We start from the raw sequence: 15,275 nt of genomic DNA on the forward strand, positions 1-15,275 counted from the left end.
AATCGTTAAGATTGCGATTATGTTCAAGAAACCCCGAACAAAAATAAAAACATGCTTGTACAGAGAAGTGGTGCACATAAAATAAACGAAATAAGTGTCACCCTTATGAAACCTCATCATCTAATATCATTATTAGAATCATATTTATCATCTGCAAAGTCTTCCACACAAGCATAGAAAAAGTAAAGGGAGATCTGAAACATTACATACTTCTATTGAATAACAGTATGAGGCATACATAGTATTAAGAGGGTATATAAAGGTATGTTTAGAGAACTTGAGCAAGCAAAACTTTTTAGTTATCAAACTATGCACCAACACAGATGGAAGAACTGCTCGAGTGAAAAATCCACTTGCTCAATGATCTCCATCTGCATACTAATAAGAGAAATTTAAGTTTTCTCTTTAAAAGGCTATACTATCTCCTCTTATAGAATTTCCTGTCTTTCCCCTCTAATAACTTCCTTTTTCTAATACGTTGTGCAGTGTGCAGATTTGCATGTGACAAGTTTTGTAATGCATTAACACAAGATACAAAGCCTTGTCTCCATACCTTTGATCTAGAGGCATGAGCTATGTGTTTGCATCAAATTGAGCCCTTTCAAACAAATAGAGGAAATTCATGAGAATAACATTTACAAGGTCAAATCGGTTATGAAGACAATTTATGAGCTATTAAAATTAGAGTTTCACAATGAAAGCATGGTGGCCCATAACCAAGATCACTGGATAGGAGCCGCCTTTAATGCATATTAGAATTCGGTTAGGTCTAACCAAATAGTAAATAGAAACACTTTCATATCCCAGACAATCAACTTTAAGCCATGACCAAGATTCCTTAATAATTTAAGTATTTAAGGCCTTTTGAAAACTTCATATTGGTACGTAACATAGTACCGATTAGGCACCGAATCAAAAATAATCAGTGCATCGGAACAAGTCTGTTATTTAATTTTAGGTCGAAATGAATAATGCCTATGCTTGAGCAGATATCAAGTTCAAATTTCGACATTTTGATAGGCCTAGACCACACTGCAATTAATTTTACAACAATTTCTAACAGAAATGAAACCATGATATATCTGATGGAAACAATTAAATAACAATAAAATTAACAGCAAAAAAAGCTTTACATCTCATCCTGCCAACTAAAGAAAATAAGTGATAGTCTGATAAGGGGAACTTGATGAAAGCTAGTGTTGTGATTTAGATAGAAGGCAAAAGGAAACTCTTATTTATGATATTGAACAGCTCTATAAAAGATCCAGTCTCTTCTGCTCATGTTGTGAGATCTAACCCCAATGATATTCTAAGATACTAAACTGAATTGGGACAGCAAAATTCTAGAAGAAAGAAAAAATGACATCTTTCAAAGATAAAAAAACTAACTCTTTCTGCAGCATCAACTTAAGCTATGAATAAATTGGCAAACCAATTAGAATTTAGAAGTGAACAGAAATTAAAAAGGGAGAACACGCATAATATCCGGGCAGTATTATTTTATCATTGCACAGAATTCAACATAGATTTGTGCAAATAAAAATCATGGCATTCTTGAACAGAAAATTGGATAATATTTGGACCCAGTAGAAGAAGACTGGAGTAAAAAAAAAAATTGGACCATCTCTCGATTTGTGCGTGTCATCCTTGCGCAGAGGCAAGGCGCGATGATAATCTTCTTGTATCATTCCAAATTTATCAGATGTCCCCGAAGGAACACACTTTGCAGATGAGCATATGTTTATAAACACAAACGTTAAAAGTCAATCAGTGTGAGACAAAAGTTGCAGTGACACAAGTAGATGCAAATAGAACCACAAATCATGCTCAGCCTCAACTCTGGAGCTAACAAAAAGCATCCTTCATCAATTAATTCAGTATTTTAAAACTCGGCTCGGTCATCGACTCGGTCGGGGTACCGAGTCACTGAGTTATTGGTCGGACCAGTGGGTCACTGGTTCGATTGCTTGACTCGATATATATTAAAAAATCATAAAAAATGTCAAATTCAATATAAAAGTAATATATAAATAATAAAATGCGTCTCTTATCAATATCATTCTGATGGTGCAGTGGTTAGTCTTCCTCCATATATCCTCTATTGCATGTGTTCGAACCTTGCTGGCACCCTTTTTAAACACATTATCACGTTTTTTTCCTATTATATACAACATGTGTTCCTACTGGATTAAAAAAACACAATTTGAAAGGCCCAATATGGTAATTAATTACCGGACAACTCGAAATGGGCTTCCATATATGGCCCATCATCCACAAATTAATAAAAAAAATTAAAAAACGAAAAATGGGTGACTCGCCGGTTCAATTAAAAAACTGGCCGAGTCACCGGTTCGATCATTAAACCGGCCGATTCAAAACGGTTCCGGCCGAGTGACATGCAGAATCGATCTGAAGTAAGGCTCGGACCGATCAGGTCACCGAGTCCCGGTCCAACCGGTCGGACCGGCCGGTCCGAGCCGAGTCTTAAAGCAAAGCAACAGAGCATAGAAACATATTGATATTCATATTCTAATGATTCTTTTTATATCAGTTTGACTACGAACTGGACATGGATTTAAACTAATACTCATCCACTTTGTATCAGAACTCAGAACATAGGACTAGTAGCTATATTTTGAACCAAACTTTCTCTCTAGTCTCTAGTACTCATCGACCAAAAATTTCTCTATAGCAGTAAATTATCTTAGTCACTCATCAACCCTGTTGATTTGCTTATAGGACAGTTCATGGTTCAGGTTCAAGCAAAAAGACAAACCAAGCCGAATTGAACTAGAAAACAGGTTTGGCTGTATCAAATTGAACTGGGTTTTTTATACATGAACCAATCTGAGCCGGTGTTTCAATTTGGCAAATCAGCTCGGGAACTCAGTTCAAGAACCGGTCCGAGCATTCAGAACCACTTTGAGAAATATATAAAGAACCAATTTAAAGAACTGGCTTCATACACTTTTGAACTGGTTCTGAGAACTAGCTTAAGAAATGGTTTTAGAACCACAAATATGATTTACTACAAAACTGGACCAAGCCAACCTTGTCCCTGCAAATCAATCCCACTTATATCTGTAAATCAAAATAAAACTAAAAAAGTGTAACTTCAACTATGAGTTTAATTCCCGCCACTCATGCCCTTATTTCAAACTGCTGGACTCAATACCAAACATACAACATTGCAGTTCTGCCCTCTATCTATTTGTGAAATGTTGGAGTAATGTATTTTCCATAAAAGAAAAAGCATTTTAGCTAAAAACTGTATTTTTAACCTTTTTTTTTTTAATTAAATGAGAATCCAAACAAGGAAAACATTGTGTTTACTCACATGTATATGTATAACATGCAAATTCTGTTTATGTGCTATGTGGGGCATTAAGTTCATTGAACAAGCTATTTGTGAATGACATGCTGCACAGTCCACATAGACATAGGGGACACAACATGGGGGAGGCCACTTGGGTTAATGGATAATCATCTCGGGAAGAAAAGTGCTAATATCAGATAGATACATGCAGTTCATATCATGGGGAGTATAATAATTCAACTTGCAGACGGTTGAGGCAAAAGAAGGTGCAGAAGAAAAATTGGAGTAAAGCAAGTACAAACACTTCGAAATTGTAACTGATGTAATCATGTGGGCCACTTTTAATTATATTTTAAAATTGTGAATCTTAGCATGTAAAGTGATATATATCTTTTTTTTTTGAACGTAAAGTGATATATATCTTGAATGAGCATGTAACATAGATAAAGACATAAGATGCAGGGGTTGAAACCACACATAATAGATATAATTAAGGAAATTTAAGATGAGTGGCAATTTATCTGCTCGATTTTTTTTAATGTAACAACCAGTATTTTTGTTATTCATTATTTTCTTCACAACTTAGAAAATAGTGCACATACCAAAGATGCCATTCCTTCAGCTATAAGATTACTGCCTCGTAAAAATATATCAGCTAATGCATCCTGAAGAAATAAGAATTGTGATAGTATATTATTCAGGTCAGATATAGAACTTTCTTATTTTATTTACACTGTATGAAATCATCTTCATCGTGAAACTCATGTTAATCTTCTTCTGAGCAAGTTTACATCAAGTTCACCAATCACAACTTAAGTTTACACCAAATTCGTGTTAGATTCTTTAAAGAAGTAAGTTGGACACACGGTGCGAGATTTGATCAATCAATATAGCTAACTTATTGAAACAAATATTCTGAAAACTCAGTGAACTATAGAATGAATTTAGTGATAGAAGATTCTTTCAATTCACAGGGTACAATGCAGGATAATGGTGAACTGTGCAGCATATTTTAAACAGTTATGATGGTTTCATGTCAGACAACATGACAAGTAAGTACATCTGAAAAACCAACATTATTTCAAGATTATTCATTATACAAGTTTCATTTTTCCCAATTTTGAGCTTATCCAAAATGATTGCTTCAAAATTTCTTGGCAGATACAACTATAAACAGGCACAGAAGCTCCTAAACAAACCTGAACAACAGCCCTTTAAAGGAGCTCCTCTCCCACTGAACTTGCAGCAACCATTACACAGTAAAGCAAAATCAATGAAATCATTCCTCATGATTACTCTAGATTGAAGATAAACCAAGATGCCAAAACAAGCAAGTTTCATCAATTCAATTGCTTCACTTGATAAAATATGGCCCAATCACATGAAGATCAAGAAGATGGGACTCGCGCTGGACCTCGAAGAAAATCCCATTAGCAGCATCACTGACAAGATGTCACTGAATGTCCAGCTTCTATGCCTAGTTTTAGGAACGATAAAACAAAACCATGTACAACACATAATTGGTTATCATAACACAACAAATTCAAAAGCTAATTAAAGTGGTAAGATAATAACCCATCAAACAAGTAAAGCTAAGCACGCTCTCAAACACCAAACAATTCCTTAGAAGCTACCACTGTATGGTTACCAAATGAGAAATGTAATTTTTTTCATCATAACCATTTAGCCAATCTTCATGTCACTCTGTTGCACAACGGCTATTTATCCCAATTCTCATGTGTCAAACTACTACTTCCACCCGCACAATTTGGTCTAGCCATACTAGCTTAAGAATGATTTGCTGCATAATCTGAAATGGTAAGTCGATGGGAGTGCTAACAAATTATAAATTATGTGTAAGTTATTTCTGGTAAAGAATAATCTAATGCAAGTACATGTCATTAACAGATCCTAATGGTAAGACAGAAATCCTAATGCTAAGTGTTCTGTTGTGGAGTGTTAGAACGTCAAGTAAATCAGACTGCATAGAATGCAATAGCCTCAGTTTCTGTGATTCCTTACACATCATAGAACACCCAATCTGTACCCATCACCTCCAGAAGCCCTAAAAAACTGACAGATTATAAATTCTGGCAAATTCAAAAGCCCTAAAAAACTTGTTTGCCCTAATAATAAGTGTATATATGAACCACGAAATCAAATTTGGACCATTTCTCGATTTGTGCGTGTCATCCTTGCAGGGGCCATGCTAATTTTATCGGATGTCCCCGAAGGATGCTAAGTACCTGCTTATAAACGCTCATATAGTATCAAACTCAACCGGTGTGGGACGTGAAATAGCTGAAAAAACGATGTTCAGCATCAGCAGACCTGGCAGTATACAAGAAGCATCCAAGCTCCCCCCTCGAGTGTTAGGACGATGAAGTTTGGAATACGGCAACGTATTGACAACGGCAACGTTTCAACATACCAATAAATTATTAACTTTTTAATTACATTCACACACTTTTTCTCATCATATTTCCACTCACTTTCTAATTTTCTATCTTATTTATCTCTTTTTCCTATTAAATTACTCATTGTATCTGGTGGAGGTGGAATTTGAGGGATAAGGATTATTTTACATAAATGATTTGGGGTAATTTCAATGTTCCCTTCGAGTATGATATTGTAGGCATGTAGCGTCTTTGATTACACTGTTGTCTCTCCTGCATCCTTTGATTTGACATCTAATTTGTATTTCTTCTTGGTTATATTATATGAATTAAGTCTTATTCACACTTATAATTAGTATAACTATAAAGAAAAGAGATGATCGAATGGGAATGGGTGGCATTGTTCGGGATGCCCATGGTACTTGGATATCCGGTTTCTATGCAGGTAGCCTCGGAGGAGATGCTCTTCAGGCGGAGATTGCAGCTCTAAAGCATGGTCTAACACTGTTGTGGAATGCCAATATTAGGAGAGCTACTTGCGAAATTGATTGTTTGGATATTGTGGAAGCTTTGGAGAATGATCGGTATCAGTTTCATGCCTTAGCGTCTGAGCTCCTGGATATTCGTCTTCTCCTGGATCGGGATTGGATTGTTACTCTTGCTTATGTCCCTAGAGAGGCGAATGCAGCAGCTGATTGCCTCGCAGGACTTGGAGCTAGCCTCCTTTCCCCCCTGACTTGTCTTGAGAGCCCTCCTTAAGAGCTTCAGCCGATTCTGGCTAGAGATTTGTTAGCTTTGTAGTTTTTGTTTCTTGTCTGTTTAATTTTCCGATGTACCAAAAAAAATAAAGAAAAGAGATAAAAAGAAAAGAGTGGTGAGATCTAGTATGGACCAGTTAAAATAGTGGTTCATTAATTCATCATTATCTTAAAAAAAGCTAAGTTATAAAACTACCCCTAATTATTAATGCATCATTATCTCTGAATCGCTTTCACCTTGTTTCAGGTATTTTCTCCACCACCCACCTAGATCTTATGCAAAGCTGCCACTTCTCTTTTCACCGTAGTCGAAATCAAGTGAAGCGTCACCGTCATTGAAAGTGAAGTGTCACCGTTGTCGTGGAATGAGGGTACAATCGACCAAAAACCCCTCTATGTCACCATCTCCCTAGAAAACACAATCAAATGTTATCGATATGGATCGATCTGGTGTTGGTGATCATCGGTCCGGTTCTGGCTTGAACGAGTAAGGAGGGTTTTGCGGTAAAGAGGTGGAGAAGCGAAGCACCGCTTTAGAAATCCACCGCCCCATGGCTTCCTTTTATATCTACTTCAAACCAAGCTCTATCTCCGCCAGTGTGTCATTCAACTCCGTCATGGCGTCGTTCTGCTCCGGCAAAATCCAAGCTTTCTCTCCGTCAGGGGTCGTTCAACTCCGTTGAGGTGCTAATCTTCTACATTTTTCAAAGGTGAAATGAGCTAGAGAGATTCAGTAAGAGGTGCTCGCGCTACGTTTGTGAGGATGAATGATGAAGAATATGATGAACATGAAAAAGAATATATAGAACAATTAGGAATTATATATTCAGAAATTAGAGATGTTTTTGGGCTCTGTTGATATTCAACCTGAACGAAATGAGAGGCCATTTTAGTATACACATGAAGTTACACATTACTTAAGGGAAAACCTAGTGCTATAAAGCTCCAGCCATGTGCGAGGTCTAGGAGGGGTCGGATCCACTTTATGGATATAATGTAGGCAGCCTTACCTTGCATTTTTACAAGAGGCTAATGTAACGGCTCGAACCTGTGACCCCAAAGTCACATGGCAGAAACCTTACCATTGCGCTGAAAATCAGCCTCTAAATTAACACAGTTACTTGTTGAAATAAAAATCAACTACTATCTGTATAAACTTATTATTTTAACTGTCAATAATCAAAATGGAAAAGATGACAACAGCAGACTCAGAAAGCAGTGAACATGACTCACACTTTATTAGGCCTCGATTTTTTGGAGCTATAGTTTAGCACAGATCTGTCCAAGTTCTCTAGTCTTGGTATTCTCTTTGATATAAATGCACTTTCCTCTACTTTTCCCCTTGCCTCTAGGGAAGTAACCAAATCATTTAGGCATGTCAATTCCTGATGTAAACCTTTCTCCACCAATTCCTGATGTAAACCTTTTTCATGTTTTCAAACACCTTCAATGCTTCGTCCACATTTCCTGCACTACAATGTGAATGAATCAGTGTCCAACTTGCGCGCCTCACTAAAGCCCTTTTATTAGAGTATTATAGGTAACAATATTTGGCTTGAGGCCCCGACGAGTCATCTCTTCAAGAATAACCAAGGCCACATCTAATTCCTGTTTCATACAATACCCTCGAATCAAAGTTGTATAAGTAACAATAGTGGGAGTCAAATCCTCACATTTCTTGCTCATACCATTCACTAAATTATGCGCAGTTCTGATATTCCCCGCCCTACACAAACCATCAACAAGTGTATTATACGTAATGATATCCGGTTCGCAATTAAAGCTCATCATTTCTTTGAAGAAATGAAACCCTTCATCCACCATGGAATTCTTGCAAAACCCTCTAATCAAAATGTTATACGTACACGTGTCTGGAGTAACACCGTACGTGCTGAGCATTTCGTCATACACCTGCTTCGCCAAATTGGTCCTACCCTTTCTAAGCATGTTGAAGCAGTGACCTCACTTCAAGTTACTCTCTAGAAACCATACTTTTATGTTTCATTAACAGTATTTGACAATTGTGAAATGTGAATGCAAGAATTGCTTTGAGGGGCGATGGTTTGGTTTGGTTTAATATCGAATTTGGATCATCTCAATCCAAATCTCCCTCAACCTCTTTTAATCCATGATCTAAATCGTTGATTTTAAATCCAACGATTTACAAAATTTTAACACTTAAATAATTGGCTCAGATTACGAGATAGAATTTAAACCGTTGATTTCAATGCTTCAAATTTTGAATTGAGAGGTATTGATGAAGATTTGGATTGAGAGATCTACATTACTTAATGAGGGAATGTTTCAAGCAATAATTAAGAAAATGAGAAACAAGAGCAACGCTGACTTTGGTCCCTAAAAATTAGGGTGTTAATCACATTCATCTTCCTAAAATAATAAAAAAATAAGAGCGCTCATGATCCGTGTTGTTGTCGGTGACGTTGATCACTCCTATGTTGTTGTGTAAACATACATTTTCTTGCATGCCCAATCTTTCAGATTAAAGTTCTGAATATTATGAACAATATATTAAACGTTAGTCTAATTTAACAGTGAATGAATTCGACATAACCATTATACGGAGAGTGCTCATAGATGACCACTTGTAGAGTTTATCGAATACTCAATTTTTTTCCAACTTTTCCTTATCTTCTCCACTTATACTCTACCTATTGCACATTTATCATAAAAACATATCCATTTTGTAAAGGTAATGTAATATTTAGAGACAAAATCATGCATAAATGTTGTTCATTTTTTCATGGTTGCCTACATTTTAGCTAAGATGTTTTATTTGTCAAGATGTGTGACCAAATGTTGGAGCATCTGGTGCCACATTTGTCCCTGCGAAGCTGCTGTGTGTTTCATGTTTATTCTAGAAGCTTTGGATTGTTTTACGTGATCAACAAGCTAGGGTTGTTGAAGAAGCTTATGTGTGTTATCTGGAAATATATCAGGTGTAATCAAATCTGCTGAAGAAGATTTGATTTGGTTTAAATTGTAGAAGATTATATCTACTTGTGCTCAAATCTTATTTGATAAGATTTGTTTCTGGTTTTAAAGATTGGTTTCAAAGAGTCCACATTAAATATGTGGTGATTGTTTTATCATGTGAACAAATCTGTGAAGGAAGATTTGCTTCTGGTTTTAGTTTGTGGAGAAAATATGTATGAGATCAAATCTTGGACAACAAGATTTGTTCCATATTTAGTTTGTGGACTCTTTGTTCGTTCAGCCGATTGGAGATCAAGGCCTGCAGAAGAACAGCTATTTAAGGAGACTTAACCCTAGTTGCTATGTGTGTGTTAGGCACCGCTTGGTGGTGTTTTTAGGGTTTGTGGTTGTTAGTCCTTATTGTGTTATTTGTACACCACTCTACTACTTCCATTTATCATCATATGACATAGAGTTAGTTTGTTTTAGTTGAGAGGGGGTTCTCATACTTAGGGGGTGACCTAAGTAATAAGTGTTGGTAAATCCGCAAGTGTACGGAATCCACACCCGGTTTTAAATATCGAACCACAGGGATTGTGAGTGACTAAATTCAGTTTAAGCTTTGAGTTTGAAGGTTGGTTTTATTGAATAAGAGATATGTTGAAGTAGTAATAAGGAAAAAGGAAAAATAAAAAGACAATTCATAAAATAACATGCTTTGGGTTCTCGTTCAACTAGTCAATTTAAGCACATCATTCTATGCACATGTTCTCATGGATCTCTCCTTGATGATATAGCCTAGTTACTCACTTATTGATTCCTCACATAAGCAATTCTCTCATACTAAAAGCTAAGCTCAATTCCTTGTGTACTTAGTCATTTATATGAGGTTTTAGATCATGCAAATTCAGGCCATCAAACTCCAACCCTTCCTCTATTCCTAGTAGCAAGCATAGAAGGGGTAATCCCAAATCGGTTCCCTAATCTATAACAAACTTCCGTTCTGATTATAGAATAGTATAAAGCAAGCATGCATACAAGCTTAGATTGATATTCAGAGAATGGGATTCAAGGAAAGAAGAAGAACATGTGGGGAAGAACTTAAGATTATAACTCAAATATAAAAAGTCTTACAAAGAAATCCAAAGAAAAAGAAGAGCCATGCTTGGCTAAGAACCTGAATTACAAGCTTGGAAGCCTTCTCTCACTCTCCTAGATGATCCTCTACCTCTGAGTTTATGTAAAAATGAAAGTAGCATCCAAGATTACAAAAGAAAATGACTAAAATCCTATTTATAGGCGAAATTCCCGAGTATGGGCTGTTCTGGGCGCTCAGGCGCCAATTTAGAGCGCCTGAGCGCCAATTGCATGCCCAAAACATGCTTTCTGGAGCTAATTGGCGCCTAAGCGCCCATTCCCAGCGCCTAGGCGCTTAAGCTCGCCTGAAAATGACTTTTTGGCTTCTGAAATTCCTCTTTTCAATCCTCTTTAAGTTCTTCATCAATTCCATGCTTCTTGGCCTTCTTTCTCCTTCAGTTTCTGCTCTCCAAACCTAACCAACAAGTCAAGGAAGATTCTAGAAGCTCCAAGAGCTCATTAGCACAAGAGGTCCTTCATAAAACACAACAAAACCATGCAAGTCCTAAACTTTACTTAAAATGCAAGAAAACTACTTATAAAACTACTAAATTACCAAAACAAAATAAAGACTAAAGAAAAGAATAAAAATGCATGAGAATGCATGAAACACTACATGAGACATAAGAAAAAGACTCAAAACCTACAAGGAAAAACCATAAAAACATCATATAAACCCGGGTCATCAATAAGTCACTGGTAGGAATAGGTAGAAAGACTGTGAACAGGGGCTGTTTAATTAAGACCTTTTGTACTTGATTCTCTATAATAGCGGATTATCTTTCTCGGCCTGAAGCCCTCCAGACGTAGGTGACGTTGCACCGAACTGGGTTATCAATTCTTTGTGTTCTTCTTTATTATTTTGCTGGTTTAATACTGTGTTGAACTTGTGATTTATCTGTTGTACGTTGTGCACAATGTCCTAGACATTTGGCATAACATATGTCCTGTGCATGAACTAGAATTTCAATAAAATATAGGACAAATAATGAAAAATATACGTGCATCAGCCACCAAGACTTGTCGCATGGCCTACATGCTGGGTTCCATTAATAGTGCTCAAGAACTCAGAAGTGACCCTCTCAAAGGTCAAGTTTTTGAGTTTAAAAAATTTATTGCACCCCACAATATCATACATAAATGTGTATCAACCTTTTCATCATTGCAGTAGCGGGTATTGACAATCTTCCACTTCACCGAGTTCTTGTTGCAAAATTCTTGACTAGTGTCTTCCATGAAAATTATGCCATGGTGATTGGGAAGGTCGGTGGATTCTTCTTGCCCCTAGTTTGTGTAGGTACTGATTGAGAAGTACTCCCTCCGTTCCAGAAAATTTGTAGTTTAAGGTTGTGGCACAAAGAGAAAGAAATCAATCATTGATAGTATAATTTGACTAGATTGCCCTTATTTAATTTTACTAGTATGATGTGAAACTATTAAATTATACATTGATAAAGAAGAATGTAATCAATAGAGAAGAGTTGTGGTTGGTTAATATGAATGGTGATAAGTAAGTGAAAATGTATCAAATGAGGGTATAGGCGGAAACAATTAGCAAAAAATGCATTGACTTTCTAAAACAACAAATATTTTGAAATATTGAAAGAAGGTCCAAAACAACAAACTTTCTAGAACGGAAGAAGTAGGAAAATTGTGTTGTTTAGGAGCCATTTATAACCGGCAAAAACAATTCAATAAGAGAAAACCAAGAAGACAACAACACAAGAAACAAGAAAATGAGCATATATATTTTTTTTTATATATATATGTGTGTCTGTTTTAAAATAGCTATCAGTAAATTTATTTTATTGATTAGCTTATTTTTTTTAAGGGACCCTATTTTAATTAAAATTATGTAGTCAATCAATTGTTTTTAACTTAGTTGTGACAAGTGATAATAAATTAATAATAGAGGTTAACTAAATTAAATAAATATTATTAAAAATATTAATTTCTCAAAAGTACTTTATGTTTAAATTATTATATAAGTAGAGAAATGATTTTAATAATTGATGATAATAGAAAATTAGTTTATTACTATTAACAAATTAATGTTTATATGTGAGCATTCTATTTTACTATTAATGAATAATTTTTATTTATTTTTACTTAAATTAAAAATAATAATTTTCTATTTATTAATTAACATCATTATATATTGAAATAAATTAATTGGGAGTTCCAATACCAAAAGAGAATATATAACTGTTATCCTATCCTATCAAGATAAGTTATATCATAACTTCCCCCTCAGGATAACTTTTACACATTATGACATGATAGGATAAGAGACAGGATAGTGTTATCTAATCTTGCTGACGCAACAAACACCAGATAACAACATAATATGATTACTATCATATCATGTCCTTCCTTATCTTGTCCACCAAACGAACCCTTATATACTCATAATTACTAAAAGGCCCTACTTGGGATTTATAGGGTTGTAATAATGCCACCACCTTAATATTTCACCCTGACCCACTCACTTTATGTTATTTTTCAATGAAAACCTCTCCTACTTAGAAAACAACACAGAACTTTCTTTCTTCCATAGCATGACACCTCACTTCTTCTTTTATCCAGAACATGACACATGTATTGTGAAACTGTCAATTCTTGACACCTCACACTACAACCTCTCATGAGATTCACACTTCCTTCTGTAACATTAAAAAAAACTTTTTTTTTCTTCCCCTCCATTTAAATCATCACTCATACACCCACACTTACCACTTCGACTTTGCAATATCACTTTCTCTCTCTACAAACTTTCTCTGCCTTTTCTTATCTAACTTCATCTTCCTCGATCCACCATAGCTTTCACCTTTACCACCACAAAGCCACCACATTTCTTCTTCCTTTATAACATGCAATCACATATTTGAACTCGCCTCCTCATTCTATTTACATTCATCTTACTCAATTCGCCAAAAGCTTTCATCTTTGGGGTTCTTTGAACTTGTCGATTCCACCTTATGTCATCCACTGCATCACTTTTCTTCTTTGTTTTATGAAAGATCTGAATTGGATCTATCAAGATCTAAGGATCCCAATAAAATTCAAGTTGCGGGTAAAGTCTTCACCTTTTCATTTGCTTTCATCTTCTTCCTCGATCCACCATAGCTACCACCTTTACCAGCACAAAGACACCACATTTCATCATCGTTTATAACATGCAATCACAAATTTGAACTCGTCTCCTCATTCTCTTTACATTCATCTCACTTATTTCGCCAAAAGCTTTCATCTTGGGGGGGGTCCTTTGAACTTGTCGAATACACCTTATGTCATCCACTACATCACTTTTCTTCTTTAGTTTATGAAGGATCTAAATTGGATCTCTCAAAATCTACGGATCCCAAAAAAATTCAAGTCACAGGTAAAGTATTCGCCTTTTTGTTTGCTTTCATCTTCTTCCTCGATCCACCATAGCTTTAACCCTTACCGCCACAAAGCCACCACATTTCATCATCCTTTATAACATGCAATCACATATTTGAACTCGCCTCATCATTCTCTTTACATTGATCTCACTCAATTCGCCAGAAGCTTTCATCTTGGGGGTTCTTTGAACTTGTCGATTCCACCTTAGGTCATCCACTGCATCACTTTTCTTCTTTGGTTTATGAAAGATCTGAATTGGATCTATCAAGATCTAAGGATCCCAACAAAATTCAAGTTGCGGGTAAAGTCTTCACCTTTTCATTTGCTTTCATCTTCTTCCTCGATCCACCATAGCTACCACCTTTACCACGACAAAGACACCACATTTCTTCATCTTTTATAACATGCAATCACATATTTGAACTCGTCTCCTCATATTCTTTACATTCAGCTCACTCATTTCTCCAAAAGCTTTCATCTTGGGGGTCCTTTGAACTTGCCGAATCCATCTTATGTCATCTCCGCATCACTTTGTTTTTTTTGGTTTATGAAATATCTGAATTGGATCTCTCAAGATCTATGGATCCCGACAAAAATTAAGTTACAGGTAAAGTCTTCACATTTTCATTTGCTTCAACTTTGATTGAATGCTTTCTTAGTTTTTTTTTCTTGATCTGTCTTGTCCATTCATGTCAGAAGTCCAGCAAGGAAGTGTTGATCTTTGGGGAGCTATAGTCTCAATTTGCTTTTGGTTATGGTTCTCGATGAAGGGACTCAGGTTCGTTCCCCTCTTAACTAAGACATAAGGTCTAAAATTTGGGGGTTCTTGATCTAAATAATTACTTTGAAGTTTCTGATATTCTGTTAATTATAATGGTTGTAGTTGGATTTGGCTCGTGCATGCGTTTTAGAATACCCTTTTGAAATCTTTCTATGCTCATTGATGTTTTCCTTTAATTTTTTTGAATTTTTTTCTTTGTGATCAGCCCTTGTTATGCGTTTTAGAGTATAAGCATTTTACTGTGAGCAAAAGAAGTTTTATTTTTCTGATGTATTTGAACATCAAAAATATCTACAGAAACATTATTTTCAAAATAATCATTTTTGAACAAAAAGTAGCATTCAATCATGTACATTAAATCATTTACTCAAAGCATTCACTTAATAAAATTATTTATTTCAATCAATCAATGCATGAGTAATTCCTATTAAAAGATTGATCTGAATATTAGTATGCAATTAAAAATATTTCTTACCAATAATAGCTTTAATAATTAAATAATTTAATGTGAGAGAAAAAGTAATTACTATAATAGATAAATGGTATGATATGAAAAAAAAAAGATT

General features: G+C 35.5%; 1 pseudogene; it reads right to left on the reverse strand.

Moving 5' to 3' along the window:
- Positions 1–1,609: 1,609 nt before the first annotated feature.
- LOC130734720 (U6 spliceosomal RNA) lies at positions 1,610–1,718 on the reverse strand (annotated as a pseudogene).
- Positions 1,719–15,275: the final 13,557 nt, after the last annotated feature.

Source organism: Lotus japonicus, chromosome 1 (genome assembly GCF_012489685.1).
Source record: "Lotus japonicus ecotype B-129 chromosome 1, LjGifu_v1.2".
Taxonomy (NCBI): domain Eukaryota; kingdom Viridiplantae; phylum Streptophyta; class Magnoliopsida; order Fabales; family Fabaceae; genus Lotus; species Lotus japonicus.